This window comes from Hylaeus anthracinus, unplaced genomic scaffold (assembly GCF_026225885.1).
Source record: "Hylaeus anthracinus isolate JK02 unplaced genomic scaffold, UHH_iyHylAnth1.0_haploid 11997, whole genome shotgun sequence".
Classification (NCBI taxonomy): Eukaryota; Metazoa; Arthropoda; class Insecta; order Hymenoptera; family Colletidae; genus Hylaeus; species Hylaeus anthracinus.
Genome location: NW_026534344.1, coordinates 13,320,925 through 13,343,915, shown reverse-complemented (window position 1 = coordinate 13,343,915; position 22,991 = coordinate 13,320,925). Strand labels below are relative to the sequence as shown.

Below are 22,991 nucleotides of genomic sequence, written 5' to 3'. Positions count from 1 at the left end.
ATCGTATACGTAAACAAATTCGAATTTCCCTCTTTTATGGGGCGCCGACTGGTATCGCCATCTCGCGGTCAATAGGACGAATTAAAATTGTTGTGTTTGACGTTTATTAAAAAAATAATAAACATATACAGACTTTAAACCTATGTAGGTCTATTAGTCCAAAACACGAACTAAAATTTCGACCTTTGGTCAGCGCCTCTATCAGGAAAACGCCCAAGTTTGTCGCCGAATAGTTCTTTTTTCCATCGCTAGATGACTCTTTTTTGTACATCTGCTTACCGACATTAATTAAATTCACAATATCTCTTGTATTACAACTATTAATGAATTTGCAATCATATTACAAGCTTCCTTGTATTGAAATCTATCTGAGGAAGCGATCTTTTTTATTGATATTTGCTGCAACAAACTTTTTAAAGAAACTGGTTTCCACTCATAATGGTAACTAGCTAGAACTATCCTTTTAGCAAACTTAAATGCTTTCCAGGCTTCTCTGTTGATAGCATAAGTTAGCTGCCAATTTGTAGTATGTGTGCCAATGTTTATTTGTTTAAATTAATGCATATTTACATGGAAAAAACGGAAATATAAAATGTCGGTAAGCAGATGTACAAAAAAGCGTCATCTAGCGATAAAAAGAAGAATTATTCGGCGACAAACTTGGGCGTTTTCCTGATAGAGACGCTGTCCAAAAGTCGAAATTTTAGTTCGTCCTATTGACCGCGAGATGGCGATACCAGTCAGCGCCCCATAAATGAGGGAAGTTCGAATATGTATACCTATGCAATTGAAGAAAATTGATAAAATATGCAGTATAACGGATAATAAATAATAGAATATGCAGAAACGTTTCGTTAATAATAGACGAAGACCTAATTAAAAAACAATAAAAGAACGTAAACATGTATATAGAGTTCAAAATTTAAATTTACAATAGTTATGCGATCAGTATATAGAATTTTGTCCTTTGTGCACTATTTCCAAATAGTATTTTATAAATATTGTTTTAGCACTGATCAATTTGTTGTATACTCCTCAATACAGAGACATTTCATTAGTATTATAGTAAAGTGGGGCCCTATATTATTCAGATATCAACCCTCAGGGGCTGTAACTATTAATTAATTAATTTTAGCTACAGTACGGGTTTAGCAATCCCGAGGTACCCGAGCTACAATGGGGTCAGTGGACCTCATCAGACTACTGGCATCCTTAATAGAAGAATTATTAAGAGGGGTGTGTAAGCAAATGCAAATACAAAGTAATGTAAAGCAAGAATTAAATGAATTTAAGGGATAAACAAATGCAAGGCTGGTACATTAGGTGTTTTAGTTAAGTTATATGACTTCGCAACCTTATGAATAATACTCATTCACTCCTTCATCTGTTTAGATATCGCAAAGTAAAAAGAAGTGCTAACGACCACATCTAAATTGATATTTATCATTCTCATAAGTGTATATGCTTGTGCCACAGATGTGCTCTACGTAAGATAAATTAGCGTAGCTACCGCCCCTTTTCCAGAAAAAATATTACTTAGCGCCCGTGGAAATTAATTTTTTTTTTAATTTTAATGGCAATTAATACGAAATATATATGTAATAATGCTTCTACCTTTTTCGTAAAATATAGTAAAGGAAGGTGTAAATTAGAAACATTGATCTTTGAAATTATGAAACTATTTATTGAACTCGGAATAGAATGTAATGCAAAAAAATGTTAAAACATTCGAAATCATCTTAATGAGAAGGATGAACCTGGTGTGCTGTTAACAATTTAGTAATTCTCAGCTCCATTTTTGTTAGCCGGTAATCTTAAATCACCGCGATTGACTATTTCAAATTGGTTTCTATTTTTTTGCTAATAACTTTCGAATTACAGCCTACATTGGCGGTTAGCGCCCCCCTGAATCGCTGTAGCACCCACCAGGGGGCGGTGGCGCCCACTTTGGGAATCACTGCCTTAGATCGTGCCACAATCATTGTGGGATTCCAAATGCCCAGATTTCCCATACGTTCAGACAGCACTGCTGAAGAACAACTACCCTCGAAGGCACAGGATGCTTCCGCCGATCGAGCCGAGGACTCCCGAACCTAACCGAGAAGATCGGAAGTATAAACTGGAAGTAGTAGTCACGTCTGTGGTGAGGGAAAGCATGCGCGTTGGGGTGGGGATCGGAGTGTCGCGCCGAAGCCAAAGCGAAACGAAGCAGAGTCACAGCCGGCCGCGCGAGACGGTAAGAAGCGAGCGTTCCGTTTCGTACGCGTTCCGTTTTTCCACCTTTTTATCCGTCGGTGCCTTTTGTTTTCGGTATGTATCGGAACGACGCGTTTCGCGTATTGTTCGTCGACGCGCTAGTGATACTCTGACATTTCCCTTCGTTCGCAGTTCGTATCGCCGCGAGTGTTTTGTCTGTGTGCACGTTGTGTGTTGTCCAGTGTGTTCTCAGCACGTGGATTACCGCCGGTGGGAGCGACGCTTGCAGCCAACGGTGAGTGCACCTTTTATTCAATCGGAGATGGGCACGATTCTCGTCTGAATTTTCTATGGGGAATAAGTGATATTAGGCGGAGAAATTAAATCTCTGTCTTCGAGTTTGAATAGGAACTTTTACCGCCATTTTGTTACATTTAAATACCAACCTTTATAGCATTGAAACTTTTAGCGCCATTTTGTTACATTTAAATACCAATCTTTGTATCATTGAAACTGACACGAATGATTACTTTAATAATTGCTTTTACAATTAATATGTGCTCTCTTAGAGTTTCTGGTTCAGGGAAAATTAGAAATTGGTCTTTATAATTTAATCCTAGGTTTACCTTCAAAGGCACAGAATTCATTTCTACACCTAATAAAATGATTTTGGACGATGTTTGCTTCGGAACAAGCATCCTATAGCGGAGTTGAGAACGTTTCCGATTCCAGTTTGAGATTTTACTCCAAATCAATCATTATTTCGTAACGTTATAGAATTCGTGTTTTATAAGAGTTTACTCTATCATCTCAGTTTCACGTTGACCGAATAACGCTACGAATATTTATTACTCGAATTTAAATTCTACCCATCTATGTTCCCTTCAACTGGGAAACTTTTACAAGAGAGTTGATCGTGTCACGCGAGCTTGCATGTTTGCGATGAAAACAATTCGCGTTGGACGTGTGTACTAGGATTTTTTAGGCAACCTGCTTGGCGCTAACGGTTCTATCTCGCGTGAAACGGCACCTGACGGAGAATCTCTATATACTATGTACTTTAAAGCGTTCCCGCGTAAGTTTTGTATCGAACTTAGGGCTGTACCGTTCGACGTGCAAGTATTTGAATTATTACTCCAAACAGTGGACAGTGAAGCATTATCGCAAGTAAAATGGTATTTCGAGTGCAGAAAAGTGAAAGTACCAGAATTTGTTTGATCTATTTTTATTCGATCAAGATGATAGTTTCGTGGCAATGAGTTAGTAAGCTAGTTGAGTAAGTTAATTTCAAAGTAATCCCTGCTTATATTGGTGAGATCCTTGAGGATTAGAGTATAGGAATATCTCTGTAGTTTTTGTTACACACGAATGAAGCCTTAGGCTAGTGAGTCAGTTATTTTTCAATTATTTCTGGCGATATTTCGGTGTAGAAAGAAAAAAAATTGTACGTGTTGATGGTCAGTGTTATTTCGAATTTTGCTCGAGAATCGTTTACGCTTTCTATCATCCTTGTTTTTGCCACTGCAATTCCAAGAATTCGATTCGAACGTGAACTCTGAACTCTGCCCGGGCGTAAATAAGAAATTTACTTTTTACTATCCCAAGGGTATGCTCTATCAAGATCCCATTCGGTTTATCATCGATTCGTAAGACGCTAACGAGACTTTACGGAGGTAACAAAATTTAGGGCACCACGGAACGACGCGATCACAATTTTCACATAGACACAGGGACGTATCTCGTTTTTATGGGGCTCGCTACAAAATGGGATTTGTAAATAACGTATGAATACCGTCAGGCTATTCTCGAACACATGGCGTACGTAACTTTAAAAAGTATCTACTCGAAATCATTTTGGGAAGGAGGGAGAGATGATAGACTTTGGTTGAGAGCTTAGATAGACGTTCTTGAACCTACGATTTATCACAGATTCGTAATATCGAGACTACAAAGCACAGAGATTCCTCGAGGAACGTCTTAATTCTAATTTCCCCACAGCCAGGTTATTCTCGTACGCATGGCGCTCGGTAATTCGGATTCGTGTCGGCGTCTTGCCAATACGCGTACCTTCCAGTAACCGTTCCGAATACCTGTTTCACGCGAACCTCGAAAAAACTGATTGCGTGGCCTCCGTGGCGGAGAGGAACGGAGTAACGTTCTTCGTTTAAAAAGAAGGGAAAGGGAAGGGAGGTACGTTGACTCTCGAAGAAGCCGCGAGTTTCGGATTCCTAGCATCTTAGCTTGTGATCGTTGCATCGCGTAAACCAGTTTCCGCATGCGGAACGATCCTCGGTGACGGATCGAAGGCGCGTCATATCGACGTGATCCGCCGTATTTATATTGAACGGTTAGAGAATGGGAATATCGATGCCCGCATGCGCCACGTACTGATCGCTCCGCGAACTATTTTAATATTAGGTTGTCCCAAAAGTTTCTTTCCTTTTATTAATAATTAATACGTACACAATATTTTATGTTTTATGTTGCATTACAAAATTGTGTAAAATTCATTTCGCTCCATTACTGTTACAGTATCAACGTCTAAGAAATGAGATTGTCTATTTATATAAACACTGCCACAGAAAATAATTGAATGCAACTCACGAAAGAAACTTTGAGGACAACCTAATATAATTAATAAAAGGGATTATTCAAAGTTGGTATTAATCGAGAAACCGTCTTCCGAAGTACGCTTCAAGTGGAGCACATAAAATAATAGGAAGTTGTAGGCAGTGATGGGCAAAACCCTAGACTTTGAATAAATCTGAAGTTTGCCGACATGTTTGTCTCATTTCCTCTTTTGAACATTTTCCAAATAAGGAAACGAGACAAACATGTCGGCAAACTTTAGATTTATTCGAAGCCTAGGGTTTTGCCTATCACTGCTTGTAGGGGACAAAATTGAAAAAAATTCGGTGTATAAAAAGGTCGAGCCTTTAGATTTGGAGCCATCTTGTTGGAAAATTTGCAGACTGGCGTCGTATCGAAGAGAGTAATTTTTGAGCAGTGTAATTTATTGCAGTATTACTTGGTTTATATGAATCTTTAGATATTTGGGAACATTGCAAGCAATTTTATGTAACACTGGTGTATATTTTTGTATATATCTGCATCGGTGGTTCGTTTAAATCCAAGTGGCTAAATATCAACAAAATTCCAAGCCAAACATTGTTCATTTTTGTTTTTTTTAACTGGTTATACCCAAAGCAACCAAAATCATTCAGGAAAAGTTTGATAATCTATCCTCGGTTATCCTACACAGATTCGCACCGTCTTCAAAACGTAACTAGCTTCTTCAGCGTCACATCGTACTATTCGTAAGGTATTAGAATTCTCAGGTCGCGGAAGACGTTATTAGCGAGCCGCTCGTGGAATGTTTCAAGCGTAGGTGGTTGTATTAAGCAGAAATGCAGCGTTTGATGTATTATTTCGTTTCGAAATCCTTCGCATACTGTTACTATACCTGGCATCTCAATGTTTCGACGGTGTCCAAGATTTCGTGTAAAATAGCAAAGCAACCCTATTATCCGCGTCTTCTATATGTATAACGCTCTTTAGGCTCGGGATTTTCCATCCGTGGAGAGAAACGTGTCAAGGATGGAGATCATGGTAGCATTCATCTGCTAGAGACATCCTTGAGGCATTTAAATATCGATTGAGGATACAGGAGTGCATCGCGAAACGCTTCCTGTGCGATTTAACGTGTGCGCGAGCACAGCACGCCTAGTTCATTGTTTTTCCCATCGCGTGCTATTTTATTGCGTTCCATTGTCGAGACAATAAATCTTTTCTGTTATTCCATTTCATTTTGTTTATATCCTTCCATATTCACTGTTTAATATAGTGTAGACGTATCGGTCTCCCCACAGCATCTTTGAAGGATACAAAATAATAATAATGATGGTTATTAGTAGCGCGTTCGTTGCAGTATACATGGCGAGATTAGGTTTCGTAACAGCTCATTGTTTTTGCTCTCGTGCGCTATTTTATTGCACTCGTTGCATTGTCGAGATAATAGGTCTCTCCTAGCCTTTTTATTTATTGCTTTTAACATTTACTATCGCAGCGTAGGTGTGTTGGTATAAGCAACATCTTTGAGATATACAAAATAATAATAATAATGCTCGTTTGTAGCATGTTTCGTTAAGTATTTTGGTTAGAATTTATTTTTGCATGTATTCGTGTATCTGTTTTCACGAATATGCAACGAAAACGTTTGATAATGGTATTAATAATAATAGTAAACAGGCTCAGGGTTACTGTCCTTTAATTATAAAGAAAAATGATTCACGTGAGGGAGTATATTTGATATTACGGAAATCGTTCTATTTTTAAACAAAGTTTGGTTTAGTCTCCCAGGAATAATTTAAGAACCACTGAAATGTTTGACTACGTAAGTCGGTTAAGTAATTCCTGTCTCGTTACGAATTAATTCCAGGGCTTTGTACTGTCCCCCGTGAAGGGTTAAATACGAGAAGAAGAAAGTTCGCGCGGTTTAAATGCGGATCGTCTTGTTTCAATTCTTGAATGGATGTCTCCGCCACGGGAAGGCATTATTGTTTTCCTCTTGCAGGAAGTCGCTCGCGCTGGAAACAAATCTGCATTGGAGAAAGTCGCGCGTTTTGTTGCTTCGTCGTGGCATCGTTCTTGCCTGCGTATTATAGCACGGTGACCGAGTGTATACATATGTATACAGCACAGTGATTCTTAAACCGAGGATTACAAAGTCTTGGAAAATCTTATTAACAATAAACAATTAAATTCGCGATCTATGGTCATGGTATATTAAAGGATAAAACCACATTAGGAGTCTCAGCATTAAGTGTTAAGATATATTCTTTTTCACAGGAAGGAATTTATATCTCAAAGATCTCTGCTTGAAATGAATTGAAAAAATTACCGAATGTACCTTGAAAAATACTTAGAATTGCCGCAAAGTTATGAAAACATTGCGCAAGCTCTTCCCTGTAAACAAAAATCACGAAAACATTGAGTATTTGGCCTCTTAATTTTATTTTGCCTTCGCTCGAGTTGCAAAGGGTTAAGAACCACTGGCGTATAGCGTGCCGACGACGAGGAGAATCGAATCGCGTTTCCATACGTGCATGGCGAAGAAAGAAGACGACTCGCTAGAGAAATAGTCCGGGGGAACAGCAGGTGACCAGCTGTTGCGGAGAAACACGCTCGCATCTGCCTATAGGTGAACGATTGAGGCACGATGGTGGTGCAAGACGTTGGCGAATTGGGTTACCCCGGTCACGATCGCGTGGAAATTATGAGTTCGTATCCGATGTTCTCGCGGCTGAGGGGTTTACGGGACTTGGAAACTCCGTCCGTAATCTACGAACGGTTAGAAGTCGATAGTACGATTAGGATTCCGCGCAGAGGTGTAAATTATCGATCCTTTCGCCGTGGCCTGTATGCATGGGGACTATATTGCATTTACAATATACCAATATCTTCATTGATGCGAGTATAGCTCTTATCTGAACCAGAATAATTAAAAAATATTGAAAATTAAGAGACTGGAAGTTTTACGAAATTCACCTATCGGATTTTTACATTATTTTTATCTTTGACTGAGAAAAGCAGAAAAAAAAAGCGTGGACATGAATTATTTTAGACAATATAAATTCTCCGAAACGATATCACCGATACGAAAGAGTTAATTCCTTTTTTGGTCCATGCGTTTTGCTCCAGACTGTAACTACGATCAAAGTTGATTAGGCGGTTTGATAGGATAGCTCTGAAACACGTGGATCCGTTTGGATCGAAAGAATGTCGCTCGAGGCAGATCTGTCCGTCGTGGATAACGACCAAGAGAGCACGTCGCAGTTCGAATTCGCGCGTTTTACTCGCTCGACCGCTTGTCGCCCTCGTCGACGTGCTCTAAAATCGTCGACGAACTGGGACGAACAAGCGAGAACTGCCTTTCGCAAATTTTGAAATCTAGGACGACGGTTTAAAAGGAAAACTTCTTCTTTAACGGAGGGTGGAATGAGCGGTGGGGGAGAGGCACGCGTTGGTTTGCATAAGAGAGACACTGATAGGTTTGCATTCAAGTAACAGCGACGCTAAACGAGACTTACGCTTCGCGAGTCTAATTGCACGTGTTGAACCATTAGCGTTTTAATTTGTTCAACAACGGTGCAATTAATCGAAATTGTGTCAACATTTATTTTTATTTTCTTCGTTGATTCAGGACGAATTTAATTGGTTTCGTTTTATCAGGGACATCTTCATGTCAATTAGGGATCTTGTATACCTTACTTCTCGACAAATTTAATTATCTTTTCTCTAGTTGAATTAGATGATATCTTCGTATCGATGAGGGATCTTGTATATTTTTAATTTGAGTAAATATAGAGTGCTCATACGCTTTTCATTAAGTGAAAATCAGCAATACTGTGTATCCTGTGGGAGTCTTTCATCCAGTAGTAAATTCAGTATTAGAGATACAAAATATTAATCATGATCGTAACGAAAAAATTCAGACCCTTATTTGACGTTGTACATGCGTTTCAGTGACATGGAGTTGCACTTTTGTTCCACCCTCATTAACAGTGGTACTATATCACAGAGGATCATTCGGTTTGAACGATTGTCACCGCTTAGCCTCATTACAGCAATGATGTAATGATATCTAACGACGCGTTATGATACATGAATGTCTGCTTTCTTCTCATCCAACAATTTCACAGTTCATTTTCCAAGGATTGTTTTGAGAACGTTTTAAAGGCTGAAAGAAAGGCCTAACTTTGGTAATTAATTGTGAGAGTATCGCAAAAGGAATAGGATTTCTTTTTACAGGGTTTATTTAACGCATATTGAGGTATAAACAAAAATTGTTATATTATAATTTTAGTACAGAGTGGCGACGATGAAGCGAGTCTCCAAAATTGACTTTTTTTAAAACGCCTTCATGGGAGGACGGTTTCCTCGTTGTGTATAAAATCTGGAACAAACAACCAAAACATTCTTAAATAAAAGTTTTAAATAAACCCTGTAAAAAGAAATTCTATTCCTTTTGCGATACTCTCACAATTATTTATCAAAGTTAGGCATTTCTTTCAGCCTCTAGAGTGGTATTATCTCTTAATCTACAATGACCAAATGATCGAACGACTCGTTGCCAAAAAGTAATGCGAAGCCAGAATCCGAAGGGACCTGTAGACAATACCCAGACGTTGGCCTGCTAGTAGCATGACCCTCAAAACGGACACCCGGTAAAAGTGGCGAAACAATAGCCTCAGTTCAAGTTCCTCTCCAAGCAGCCTCACAGGCCACTTTGAAACATACATTTTTTACCAAATCTACCTCAACGTTTCAACCACCAACATTTAACCCTTCGCACTCGAGAGGTGGCTCTCAGTCACCACTAGATTTGACGCAGCAAATCTACCAGCAATAATGCTTCTTTAGGTTTAATTTCTTTGGAACTCGATGTGTCAATAAAATAATTTGTGATTCTCAAATCACTAATTTGTGATTCTCAAATCTCAAATTAGTTTGCGATCACGAGTTAGGTTTCATCTTCGAAGTCAATCTAACCTTAGCATTCGTGACAATAGAACGCTAAAAATGCATCTCAAGTACAAAGTATTGAACGTTGGTTGTTAATTCACATAATCCATAGGCCTACTATTCCATGAATTATTTCGATAATCGCAAAAACTTCAGTTCTGATTTCCCACAACAACTAACATCACCTAAGATTACATTATACAAAGCTAAACATTGTTAAAGAACCTAATGTATGCAAAGACGCGAAGCTGTAACGTTCTCCCTAAATCTAACCCCAGTTTCGCATAGTAAAGGGTTAATACGAGGGACAATGGCGGATACGTTACATCGAGAGCTCGAGGCAGCTCTCTTGAACGACCAGTCGGATCTAACGTTTCAAAAGAACCGGATTATCTCAACTTGGCGCGACTACTTGGGGGTTCAAATAACCGGGGTACGGATGCTTTCGAAACAGGTCCCCGTCGACGCGAAGGCGCATCCAGTCGCGATGCAACGAGACAATGAGATGAGAACGCAACAAGCTGGAAGTAAGTTGGCCCCATCGCCCGGCATCACGCACACTTTCGGTGTCCTTTTGTTTTTCACGCGATGATTAGAAGCGGAAGGACACCGTCGTCGTGACTCGCGACGGATTGAATACAATGGTCACGGTGTACCCTCATTTACGTAATGCACTACGAGAAAGGGACAATGCCGTCTGGCGCTTCTCTTCGTTTATGATTCGTTGCCCGTGGAGACACGAAAAGAAGAATTACAGGGTGGTTCGTTCGTTCGTACGTACCTCGTCATCTCGTTACCGCCTCTCGAGCGCGAAATCTCGCGAGTTTCCGCGTCTACGTCGATTCCGCGCGGCGCGACCACGTGTATACATAGCCTAACTCTTTCGCGCGGTCGTTGTACGGTGGTGTCGAATAAAAATTGGACGATTTATTTAATCCGAACAGCGAACGAACGATAAAAAAGAAATCCTTGAGTTTTATTCATGGATAAAAATGAAAATTTTATTCGCGAGGAAAACATGAAACCTCCAGCTTCATTCGTGAATGATAATTGAATACCCAAATTTTATTTCTTATTCACGAATAAGAAATAAACCTTCAAGTTTTATTCACGAACAAAAGAAGAATCCTCGAGTTTTATTCATGAATGAATGATTCCCAAGCTTTATTTACGAATAACAAATAAACCTCCGAATTTCATTCGTGAATAAATCTGCACGGTACTTCGAACCAATTTGACTAAGAAATGGATATTAAAATTGATCAAGTTTGATATTATCTAAAATTTGTATTATTCGCCTCTTTTAAAAGTGAGTTCGTCGACCCTTAACCCACAAGGAAATGCAACGGCGATCGATCTGTCCAAAATACTAGACTGGAATTAAGCCCTCGAGTGCATCCTTATCGCGTGTAGGTGCAACGACGAGGTGACGCTGACTCAATTTCTCTAGGGGACTGTTTTTTTCACGGTCGAGCGCCTCGATGCGTCGGTACGCCTTCACGAAGCAGAAATCTCGTCGACGGAATTGCGGTTAATTGAAAAATAAAATAGGGTTCGATGTGAAATATTGCTCAGCTACTTTTTTCCCCGGCGTCTCGAGTAGAGTTGGAATTTAATATTTTCTTCTTCTAATGGGTGGAAACGACGGTGTCGTTGAAATACACTTCGCCACACTCATTCGTTCTTCCAAAGGCCAACGTCGAAGTTTTCTATACTTACTTTTTCAATACTCAATATTCATTTCCCTTTGGAATGTTAGCTTTGTCCTGTAAAAATTCATGGACCTCGAACGAGATGAAGTTCGGATTCCAGAGGTTCAACTCGATAAAAACTACGCGCATTAAGGCCACGGTGGTTCAGGCATTTTAACCGCGATGCTTCGGGCAATTGTAACACCGTCTAGGCATAAATTAAACGCGGAACTTTGAGATAAACCGTGTCCGTGTCCTCAAAGTCTCTAACTGTTGCTCGGAATCGTCGATTCACGGTCGCGAAGCGAATCGTGTCGTCAGTTCGAAAGCGTTCGAATATTTATTTTACGTAGCCGTAAGTCGAACACTCGGCGAGTGTGGCATACAGTTCCTGGCGTAATAATAGATCGAGGTTCATAAATGATGCCTGAAATTGGCAGACGTCTGACGCGGCATGTGCATCGATTTCTCTAAGATTGCGTTGCACCTGTACGGTCGATAAATGCCTCGGCATCCTAGCGCGAGGTTACGAAGAAGTGTTTCCTACGAGAAGAAAGGTGGAAGATTGCGTTCCACCTTCGTGACGGAAAATGCTCCGAATGAGAGATTAGGAACGGGAGTCTGAGTGCCGGCAGCTAAGGATAAATGGGCTGAGCACCCTCGTCGCGACAATATTGCCTATTATAGTGTGCAAAGGTGACTGGGTTCTCTTTCTCGTACGAGAAATTTGCAAACAGTTACGAAACTATAACTTACTATAGAGTTAGTCATTTATTAAAAGATGTGTGTAGAATATCAAGCAATGATATTTAGTCGTAAAGAATTCGTATTTGTCACTTACCCAATTTATAATTAATAAATTCTAGTAAACTCGAAAGAAAATTTATGAGTAATAAGTGAAATTTTAATAGTAAACACGGAAAAATAACGAATGATTAAATTCAGTTTCTCAGTATTAAATTACATTTCTTTTTAACTTAACAATGATTCGAAAACAACATACAGCATAGCACATCATATAAATTTTCATTCATAATAATAAACATGTTTACATCTTCATAATGCAGCTAATTTGGCAATGTCTGCATAAAAGATACTTTCTCCCCCTTTTCCATGAGTAACATCTACTTTTATGCTCCCCGAATTTTTGTACATTGAGTATATCACGTAGCCCGATGCGTAGTCCTAGAGATCAGGTTTAGAAACAACGCCGCGGCTGTTGTAACTCACCTTTCAGCTTATATTTTCTTGTTACACGGTAACCAGATGGAAATACGTAAGTATTTCGTGTACGGGGGTTCTCACCGCGGGTATAAATCTTTGTTACGACTTTATACGACGTCTGGCCGGCCAGTACTTCTTCCAGGTATCCAAATTTTCGCCATAAATACACCCCGTGACGCTGGCGCATAAATTATTTAAGGAAGATATTCGCAAGTGTACGGTTTCGCGATGATATCGTTAAATTAAAAAGAAATGTAATTTAATAATGCGGAAATTGACCTGAATTTAATCATTCGTTATTTCTCCATGTTTATTATTAAAATTTCACTTATTTGTCATAAATTTTGTTTGGAGTTTATGAGAATTTATTAATTATAAATAGAGGTATTTCCTTCATAAATTATGTATTCCTCTAGGTATGTACATATGAACGGTTCATTGCACAAATTGATTAACAATATAAAACAAAAACTTGAGAAATGCGATCAAAATGGTCTCTGAAATAAATTATTTGTTATTCAATGGCTAAAAAAATTTGGTCGTTCAATGGTGTTAATCTTTATCATTCTGGGGGTAACTGAAGTAAATTAAAAAAACATTTAAAAAAATCTAAATTTATTTAAAAAAAGAAAAAAAATAGTAATTCAATACTCGATGAGTTAAGCACACAGTGTCTTCCATTTACCAGTATCTTGGTGGAAAAGCTCAATTTCCCGATGTCCGCGTGTGTATTTCAGTTGGAACGAAAACGAGTGTTCGAAGAAACAGTTGTCGGAAAGGAACGAAAGCGGTGGATCGATTGGCCAGTCCTTCCAGGCCTCCCTCCGTGAATCCGATATAAAGGCTTCAGGTGCACGCGTGCAATGTCGGCGTGCACGTGTGCAGATGCAAGGAGGCGCGCATATGGGTGGTTCGTCATATGGGTTACCTCGTAGCAGGATCGCGGCTAGAAGGACAGGTTAACGGAAGTGGGTAGTTTTCTACAGTCGCGTTTCAGTAATTTCTCGTTGGCCAACGGCTGGAGGGGGCAGATTGAAATATTTCAACGGCGGTAATTAGCGTTTTAATAGTTTGTAGCCCTTGGGACCCACGGTCCTTTGTCCGTGACGTGGAGATTGCCATCGGGGCCCACTTTCTATTGCTTCCTGCGTTTTCTTACGCGATTATGCGAACTAGGTACGCAAATGTTGGAGATTCGCTGCTTTCCACTTAGATTGTTGCTACTTATTCCAAGAATAATGATTGCTGAAATCTGAAATCTGGTTTCATTTGGGTTCGATGGTTGAAATATTTCCTTTTATGCTATGTTTCCTCTGGATTCAATTTTTGTTGCGTTATTTTTTGTGTATATATAATATTTAGAAGTTTATCATTTTACTTTTGAGAAAGTTTCAAAGTTAATGTCAAAATCATACGAATAAAATTTATAGTTAGAGGACACTTGAAGTACGTTTACCTTTTTATGTAGAATATTTAGAAATTTTTGAAAAGACTTGCTAGGATTGGCATCCGACTCGTGCTCGCTGTTGGTTTGTGTTTAATCGATATTAACGATCCAGTCACAATTTAGTCACGGTTCATTCAGCTACTCAGTGTTCGCCGAACGGTCGCTACGCAACGGTGTTCACGGTTCGTTTGCGTCCTAGTGTATTAAATAACGTTTGCATGAACTATGACTGGGTTATGGTCGTGTCGTAACTAGATCACAGGAGTAAATCGAACCGTATGGATCGTCTTTCTCGTTCAGCACGCTTAGAAGTAGGTGAAAACGATTGTTTGCGCTCGAAACCAAAGATTGGAGGTTTGAAACAAACTCTGATTCACTTCAACCTGCTTAGACTCGATTTTAGTTTATCAAAGTTACTTTCTTGAAGAAAATTCTTACTCTGAAAAGAACTTATTTTCGCACCAAGCTCACACCATTTTTCTTCTTTTTTCCTTCATAATTGAACACGAACAAAATTGAAAAATAAATAAAAAGGTCAATGAATAGTAACTTATTTGTAGAGTTTCAATACTTGAATCACTTAAATTCGTATTACTTCTTCATCTTGAAATTTTCATCGTACACCTACAATTTTAATTCCCGTTCAACGAGTGATTCAAGAACAATGACTTATCTTTTCTTTCTTATTCGATATTTTTCTAGTGAGTGTTTAGCTTCCATTTCAGAGTCACCCTGTAGATGGGATGACAAAACGCGGCTGCATAAGCAACCATCGTGACCCACAGCCTACGTTTTCCGTTAGACCTTATTATCCGCACCACCTGTCTTAGCGTGCGCTCTTCCCCTCCTTCCGTTATCTCTCACCTTATATCTAGACGTCCTCTTTCTCCTTCGCTCGTCTATCTGGATGTGTTCCTTTTTTCCTTCTCGATTCTTACAGGTAGCCAACTCCCGCTTCTTTCCTGTCTTCCTTCCTCTTCGCGTCTATCGGCCGCCATATTCGTCCTCGTGGCTACACCTGCGACTTTAAAGGCTCGCTGGAACTCCTCTGTTTAAATTGCACGTTCGCTATCGCCGTCAAGTGGATGACAACCGTATACCCAGTCCTCGCCAAAATCGGGATCGCTGTTCGCGTCCTGCGAACGAGTTGCGAATGTTAGATAGCCGGGGACTTCTTCGTGGGGGTGGATGACACAGGTACGATGAGTGGAATGAACTATGTTCGGAAGTGTGTACTTTGGAACGATAGTAACTTGATCTTGACTTCTTTGCAGGGTTTGATTAGGGGATATATTGCAAAATAAAGGGTTGAAATAAAAATCTGGGTGAATAATATGTTAATGGGGATTTTAGGTGGTTCCGTGTCTCAATTCTGTTATCTTCATAAGGTATTTTGTTTGAGTTGGCAAAGCACTTGTTTTAATTAGATATTTCAAGATGTTCACGCACGCGACTATAAATCGAGAATGTGAATCCTTTATCAGAAATGGCAAATTTATCTTTGTCCACATGTAGCTGAAATTGTAGACATGAAATAGCATGGAAAATAAAATGAAATTCATGCAATAGAAAATAGCGCGAAAAATAAAATAAGTATGCAAAATTATAAAAAATTCTTCTGTTGAACGTGAAAGTAAACTTTTCATCCAATCAAGTTGTCCAAGTCCCCGTGTTTTCATTTGAAAATAATTACCTATATCGCGGACAATTATAGATAGTTGACGTCACGACAGGAGAAATTAGTTCCGCGATCTGTTATTCAGCGTTAATGATCAGCACGTGGAAAGTGTTCCCTATTCTTTACGGATGGTTTTTAGAAATCCGACCTTCGAATTTCTACACCCACAGTGCGCGACGTTACGAAAAGAGAACGAGTCCTACGCGTGCTACATGTCACAACGTTGCTCGCATAAATCACCGGCTAAAACGCATTCTAGTCGCAGGACGTTTAGTATGGTCGTACAATCAATATACAGCTATGCTAATTCGCGCGTACAACGGTGCGGGAATTGTCGCAAATAAGATTCAGGTTTCTCAATGAGCTACGCGTTCCATTGATCGTTGTGTTTTCATTGTTCTCGATATACTGTAATTAATTCATTCGGATCAGCGTGTTTCTTCTTTTTTAATTTCACAGTCTTTGAGAGACACTGAGTCTAAAGCAGTGCTTCATAAACCGCATTTACACGCTATTCTTATATAATTAATAGTAGAGAAATGACATTCTGCTTTTAAAGTGAATTAATATTGTATGTTCTGATAATAGAAGACTTGATTTAGGGTCCTTAAATCAGATAATGATTAAAATTTCATTCCAGTACATAGAGTTGTACTGTACCTCCAAATCTCACTAAAAATAAAATAATTCCCGTGCCCCAAAACAAGTTTAAGCCCCCTTCTCTCGCAAACGAAGCGTGATACGAGAAAAATGTATCGCACATTTTCGATACATTTTTTAGCAAAGAATTACTCCTCGTGAATTATTTCACTGTGGGAATCTCACAATCTCTATTACGAGGAACGTTACAGCGCTTAGTCCAGCGGGCCTAGAGACGTTTTCGCGTCGGTGGAACCGTGTGTTCGCGAAAGTAGCACCAACGTCGGGCCACGGAGCACAATGGCGGAATTGCACAACAACCTTAGGCCCTACTGTCGTTGAGCAGTCTCTGGAACTCTGGGAGCTGGTTAGCGAAAGGCGAAACGAAACTCGACGATGAATTTCCAGTCGGCAGACCCGAAGATTCATTCTCGATGTTATCGAATCCCCGCGGTGGGGAAAACCTCGAAACGTGTAAATAGTAGTCCTTCAGGCTGCCTCACCTTCGAGGGGTCCTTCCTTCCAGCCAATTGTGCCATCCCGATCGCTTCCGGTCTCACGCTTCGCATAACTCCTCGTCACTCGCGTCGTCTCCTTCGTTTCTTCTGTCAGCGTCCTCGTTCGTTTAACTGCTCGCAGATCGCGCGGAATTTCTGCCTTTTAGCTGGCGATCATTTCGTCAAAGTGCCTTCGAGGAATCCCAGCGTGGAATTCTCGAGCTTTTGGGGCTGATCGTCCAGTTACTCCGAAGAGCTAATTTCTCGTGCTCGAGGATAACGGATTATTTTTAACGATGTGAGCAGAGCAATTCGAAAGGAATACATTTTGAGGGATACAGGGGAAAAATTGCCGAATTTTTTGGACCACTTGTGCTCACTTTTATTCGTATGAGAACATGCGCACAGTCAAGTCCTATAAATATTCGCACCCTCTGTGTTTATTGAAGACATTTGTCTAAATTAAATGACAGGGTTTGGTGTTACCAAATAAGTGTTTCATTATAAATATGTACATGTGGAAAGTTTATTTATATATATGTTTATAATGAAAAATTCATTTGGAATAGTCGAGCACTTAATTTCGACAAATTTCTTGAATAGACTTGGAGGCTACGAATACTTATTGGACTAGCTGTATATATAAATTTATATTTGTCTCAGCCGCCTAATTAATTTGAGTAAATCGACGTCGCTTATTAAAGCGTTACTTCAGTAATGAAAATCTGATAAGAAATCTCTGTAAATCTAGCGTTGAATAGGTTCGTAGGTAACTTTATTATTTCCTTTTATTTTCACCTTTATTTGTTGTTATCGTGCGAAATTTTGCCACTTGAACACTGTACGTGTTTAGAAGCATATTTTTATGGACACAACTGTCTTCAGTGATGAAGAATAGCAACAGACCACTTAAAGAATCGTTTGGCGATTCAGCATCTTTTTCCGATTTTATTCTATAATAGCTTTGTCACTCTGTGAACGGTAAAAACAATTTTATTTTCCCAATAAAAATCCAAATAATTGTGAACGGAAAACAAATCAAATAATATCAAACTCATCATCTCGCAATTAACTTTCATTGAAACTCTTTCAGCCCCCCTATGTATCGATTATTTACGGTTACAAAATAATTGGGTCCTGGTAGAAAGAAAAATAAACTACAAAAATGTTTAATAATATTTTGCGCGTGCGAGTAAATTAGTACTTGAAACGCAAATTGGACAAAAGTGCGATACGAGCTATTTTCAATTAATTTTCCGTGGAAAATACAACTAGTAAATTATATTCACAGTTTTGCGGCGCACGCAGAGCTTCCGATAAAAATTTTCCATCCGAATCTTGTTAAAATTTCAACCACGTTCCCATCGGCACGGGAGTTATTAATTTCGTTTAATTTGACTGGCAGAGAGGGAAAAAATTCGTACGAGCACGGGGAAAAAATTCAATCGAGACTTTCATCATACTATTACGGTTAGACGAACGAATATATACATACATGTATGTATGTACCTCTACGCTTGAATTCCGTGGCGAAAATTCCGTATGGCTATAACGTTTGAAAAAATATAGATAAAAATGTCTGGTTCCCCCGTCTGGGCGGATGTGGTAACGCGTTCACGCATTAAGGGCGTGTTGCATCAATTTTCGAGTAATTTCATGGCAATTTCCTGATCCCTTCCTAAATCTTGTCGGGAGGATAGGGCTCGAGGGAAGTTTGCGCATCTTTGAATTTGCGTACCCTCTTTCACGAGAGGGCGAAGGGTAACTGGAAAAAACGTATCGATTTCCGCCAAATAAAATTCCCAAACAGCATTGGCTGGCCAATCGGATTTCCATAACGTTACGACGTATTCCCTGAAGACGGTGAAAAACTCAAGGAATTTTTCGGCATTTCGAGTTAATTCTTGGGTAGCTTTGCAAGTTTATTCAGTGGTTTATTCACGAATTATACGTATATAAAGTTGCGAATATTTAAGGGAGAATATTGTCGAATGATCGTTGCATTCACGCATTTAATACTACGTATTGGATTGTCTGGAAAGTCCGTGTCGATTTTTGGTAGGTGGTATAGGTCTGAATACATCGGAATAGTTTAAAACAAATAACATATATACATCCCTTAAAGGGTGGAAAAATTGTGGAACAAAATGGTATTGAATAAATATATGTAAAAATTCAAATGTGGCTTCGAATTTTTCTTAAAAATTGACACGAACTTTCCGGACAACCTAATATGTCTATTATCAGTCGCCAGTTCCTAAAACATAGTTTCGAGGAAAATGTTCAAAGTTTTCCACCCAGTCAGCAACGGACGCTGTTTCAAATCTGTATAACTCGAGCAATTTGGACCCATTTGCCTCGACATTTCGTCGAGACATCCTCAAACCCCTAATCTTCCAGAATATATACAAAAAGCAATAGATTTTTCATTCAGGAAAAGGAGAGTACAAAATTAATTCGACGAATTAACTAAATTAAATATTCATGGAAATATTGCACAGTCTCCTATGCTGAATTTTCCTGAACGGTTTATTTAACCCTCGTTATCGCGGGGCTGGAAAGTTGTAGATGCAAGGGAGCAAAATCTTAATTACGCACCTGTACTTGTACCTTTGGCACGAAAAGAGGGGGAGGTTGAAACCTTAATTACGAGGCCGAGCGACGCACCGCGTGCCCGCAGTTTGCATTCGTCGCGTATTGCCTATCGCGTTTACGAAAGTGGCTGGCGAAGTTCCTTTCACGAACAGGTTCGCGCATTTGGGACCCTGTCGCATTAAAAGTCCTACTCAAAACTGCAAAGACGATGCAAATTTAATTACAGAACGTTGTACTTACGAATAACTTTATGTGAAACACAAACTTTCGAATCAACGGGACGACGAAGTCTCGAGTATATTTGTATGAATTATAATTTGCGTCGGACTGTGTTGTACTCTGGTCCATGAATTTTGTTTCAGGAATTGTGTTAGGTGCAGAAATCTTGTGCCTTTTTAAATGTAATTACTTTTAATCGTCACTTGATTGGTGTGGATGTAAATTCGCAATGGATTTATATACACAAGATAAATCTCAATCTGATGGACATTACAGTATCTATTTATTATCATTCTTTTAATGAATTTGCAACTAAAAAAAGGTACTCAAAAAAGATTTTCTTTTTGTTTGATTAAAACTTGTACAGTTTCTCTCCATAAATAAATGGTAAATTTACTTTACAAAGTTACACAATTAATTTCTACACCTAACGCATTAAATTCTTGTGCATATCGCGTTACAATTCACCCATCCTTTTTTATAATTTAAAATAATTGTACTTGCATTCCAAGATGTTCATTAATTTCCCCCTGTATAATTTCCTAATAACATTAAATAATATTTTTCTATTTGAATTCACGTTACACGGTAGCTTCTGTGAACACGCGTAATCGAAGGACTTTTTTTCTCCCGCCACATACCGCGTCAACATGCTTTTTTTTTTATCGAGGGATGGGTCTGCCGTGGCACGAGGAACCGGAAGTGGTCGGCTAAATATGCGCGACCACGTATCGCCACGGTTCATTGTCGTTGGAACAACGACCGTTCGAAGAGTCGGCGAAGTGGCATTAAATCGCGCGGCTCGTGCACGACATTCGCGCGCGATCGACCGTCGTGAGATCGATCGTGACCGGCATCGGTCCCGAAACGCAATCATCGCGTGTATTTCCATGGGGAAAATGTCATCTGATGAAATTGTTCGAAGAATCGTCGGGAATGCGCGGGGGGAATGACGATGGAGGCGAAGCGTGAAAAATCAAAGGCCTTCTCGCAGTTCGTGTATTTGTTTACCAGCGCGAGCCACGTGGAAATTTTCCATTGTTTTTCTGGCCGACGAAGCGGACTTGAATTGCTTGAATTTAAATTATCCGCGTGTCGGAGGGTCATATCATGGGACTAGGAATACGTTTGGGGCTCGAAATGAGGTGGATAAATGTGTTTTGATTAGTTGTTGTCGGATCATGACGGGTGAGGATTGTTTTAATCTTTCGAGGGACAATTTTTGATATTGCTTTAAACTGCCTCGTTTTAATATCCTATAATTTTTCATTCTAAAGGATATCGTGATTATATCGTAGCAATTTTTATATAAAAATAAAAGTACACATATATGTCCCTTAATTTAAAAAATGTGTAAGTAATCTAGGCATGAATTGGAGATACATCTATTTCATGAATCCCATGTAATTATTTTATTTCTTACGAAGATGAATTTATTCAGTTTCAGTCACCTTCTAATATCTTTTTTCTTGCTGGTTTCCAATCACTTTTTTAAATTGTACACTACAAAAATTGTACACGTCAAAACATTATAATTTAATGAAATTCTTTTCTCTGGGTGAGTCATATTATTTTATATATTTATCGAGAACTGTATTTAGAAAATCGTTGATGAATTGCTGGGCTAAACTTGATCGTAGCTCGCGTAAGTTAAAGGTGCGTTGGTATCCTAAACATAATTTATTGTATTCTGCTTCATCCCCAAAAAAAGCTTATGGCAAACGTTCCTATAAATTCTCGGGCGGAACATTTATTGCGTACTTTACTCCATTTCTTCGCACGCTTAGCGTTGTTATGAATGGCTCTCGTTAAGCTCCCTTATGAGCTTTTTGTAGACTGTTTCCGAATGTATGGACTAGTTGGCAATTAAAATAAAATTGCGGACGATTAATTGTTTAATAAAATAAGTCGAAACATAAATTGAATTTCATATTGCAAATATCATTCTTGATTCTACGAGATAAAATTGATATCTCTGCAATAAGGAATCCTTAAAGTTATTTAAAGTAAATTTCTTAATGGTTTCCAGTTGCCCGAATAATCGCACGATTATTATCTCGCTCGTCGGTTACACTATTCTATACTCGTTCTAATCTCTGCACGCACCGTTGGGCACTGTTCTCTTGAATTATTCATTTTTCCAATTTTATCGTTAAAGGTCCGTTTCAATTACAACTCTAACTATCAATTCATTTACATTTCTTTGTGCTTCCAGTTTAACACGTTTCAGTTTATCCATATACAATCTTTCAAATTAAATACAATAACAGGCCAATAGGTGTTTATTGCATCTTTCAGAATTTTAACTAATCGTACTTAATATTATAAAAGAAAAAGTAACCAGAATATGGGGCATCAAACTATTACAGAAAATAAAACTATGACTTGCGTCTTTCCATACTTTCAAGAAATTTATTTTCCACCCTTGCGTGCGGAGAAAGTGTATAAACTTGCGTTTTATCTTTTTCCCATCGGAAAGCTCGTAAAGAAATTAAAATCAAGATCAGAGAACCGACGTATCGCTAAATACTTCCGTGGCGAGGCCTCAGACAGGAGCAAGGTACGCTAAAGGTGCAAGCGGGTTCTCTTTTTTTGGCTCGTCTGCCAAAAAGCATTCGAATGCGGAGCGTGCGCGTGTGCACTACTAGGCTCTTCCTTTAATTACTTCCGGTCCGCCGCGTCATTATTTCACCGAAGACTTTCGCGCGTACCCAGTGACGCACTCGAAAATTTAGCGAAGGAGGGTGCAGGGGTTAACGCAGACAAATACATTACCGTACCTTCCCACCCATCACTTGCAGCTTGCGATTGACAAAATAATTATTTTGAATTTGTTATTAATTTAAGTTTAATTTATTTGTTATGCTGGTTCGATTTTCGTTAGCATAGCTCGAACTGAGTTGTGTGCACATAAAAACTAGAACCATAAACGTATCATTCGATAAATTCTGGAATTGCTATACTGGCCAATAACTCACATTCATGTATCAAGCTTGGAGTACAATAACTGCTGATAGCTAACCTAGATTCATCATATTTTGACATAAAGGTAGGAAGAAAATAAATGCACATCTTTTCTCAAAATGTGCAAATTGGTACGGTGATGGTTCTAGCATAAGGGAGGTAATATTATATCTCTATGTACAGGGTTAAAAGCTTCTTCATTGACCTATCTTTATACAAAAAAAATTTCTATTCCCAGAAAGAGGATATTTCCAACAAAGAGGGTGCAATTGTTCCCTACAATATCAGTTCAATGGTTTTAATCCTTCTTCATTGAC

The 22,991-nt window shown here is 39.0% G+C and overlaps 1 protein-coding gene across 1 annotated transcript in view; it reads left to right on the top strand.

The window, feature by feature from the left end:
- Nucleotides 1-2,207: 2,207 nt before the first annotated feature.
- LOC128889200 (rap guanine nucleotide exchange factor 2-like) overlaps nt 2,208-22,991 on the top strand; it is a 202,697-nt gene continuing 181,913 nt past the window's right edge. Inside the window, exon 1 of the mRNA XM_054146615.1 lies at nt 2,208-2,491. The gene's annotated coding sequence lies outside the window, so the exon portion shown is untranslated. The remainder of the gene's footprint in view (nt 2,492-22,991) is intronic.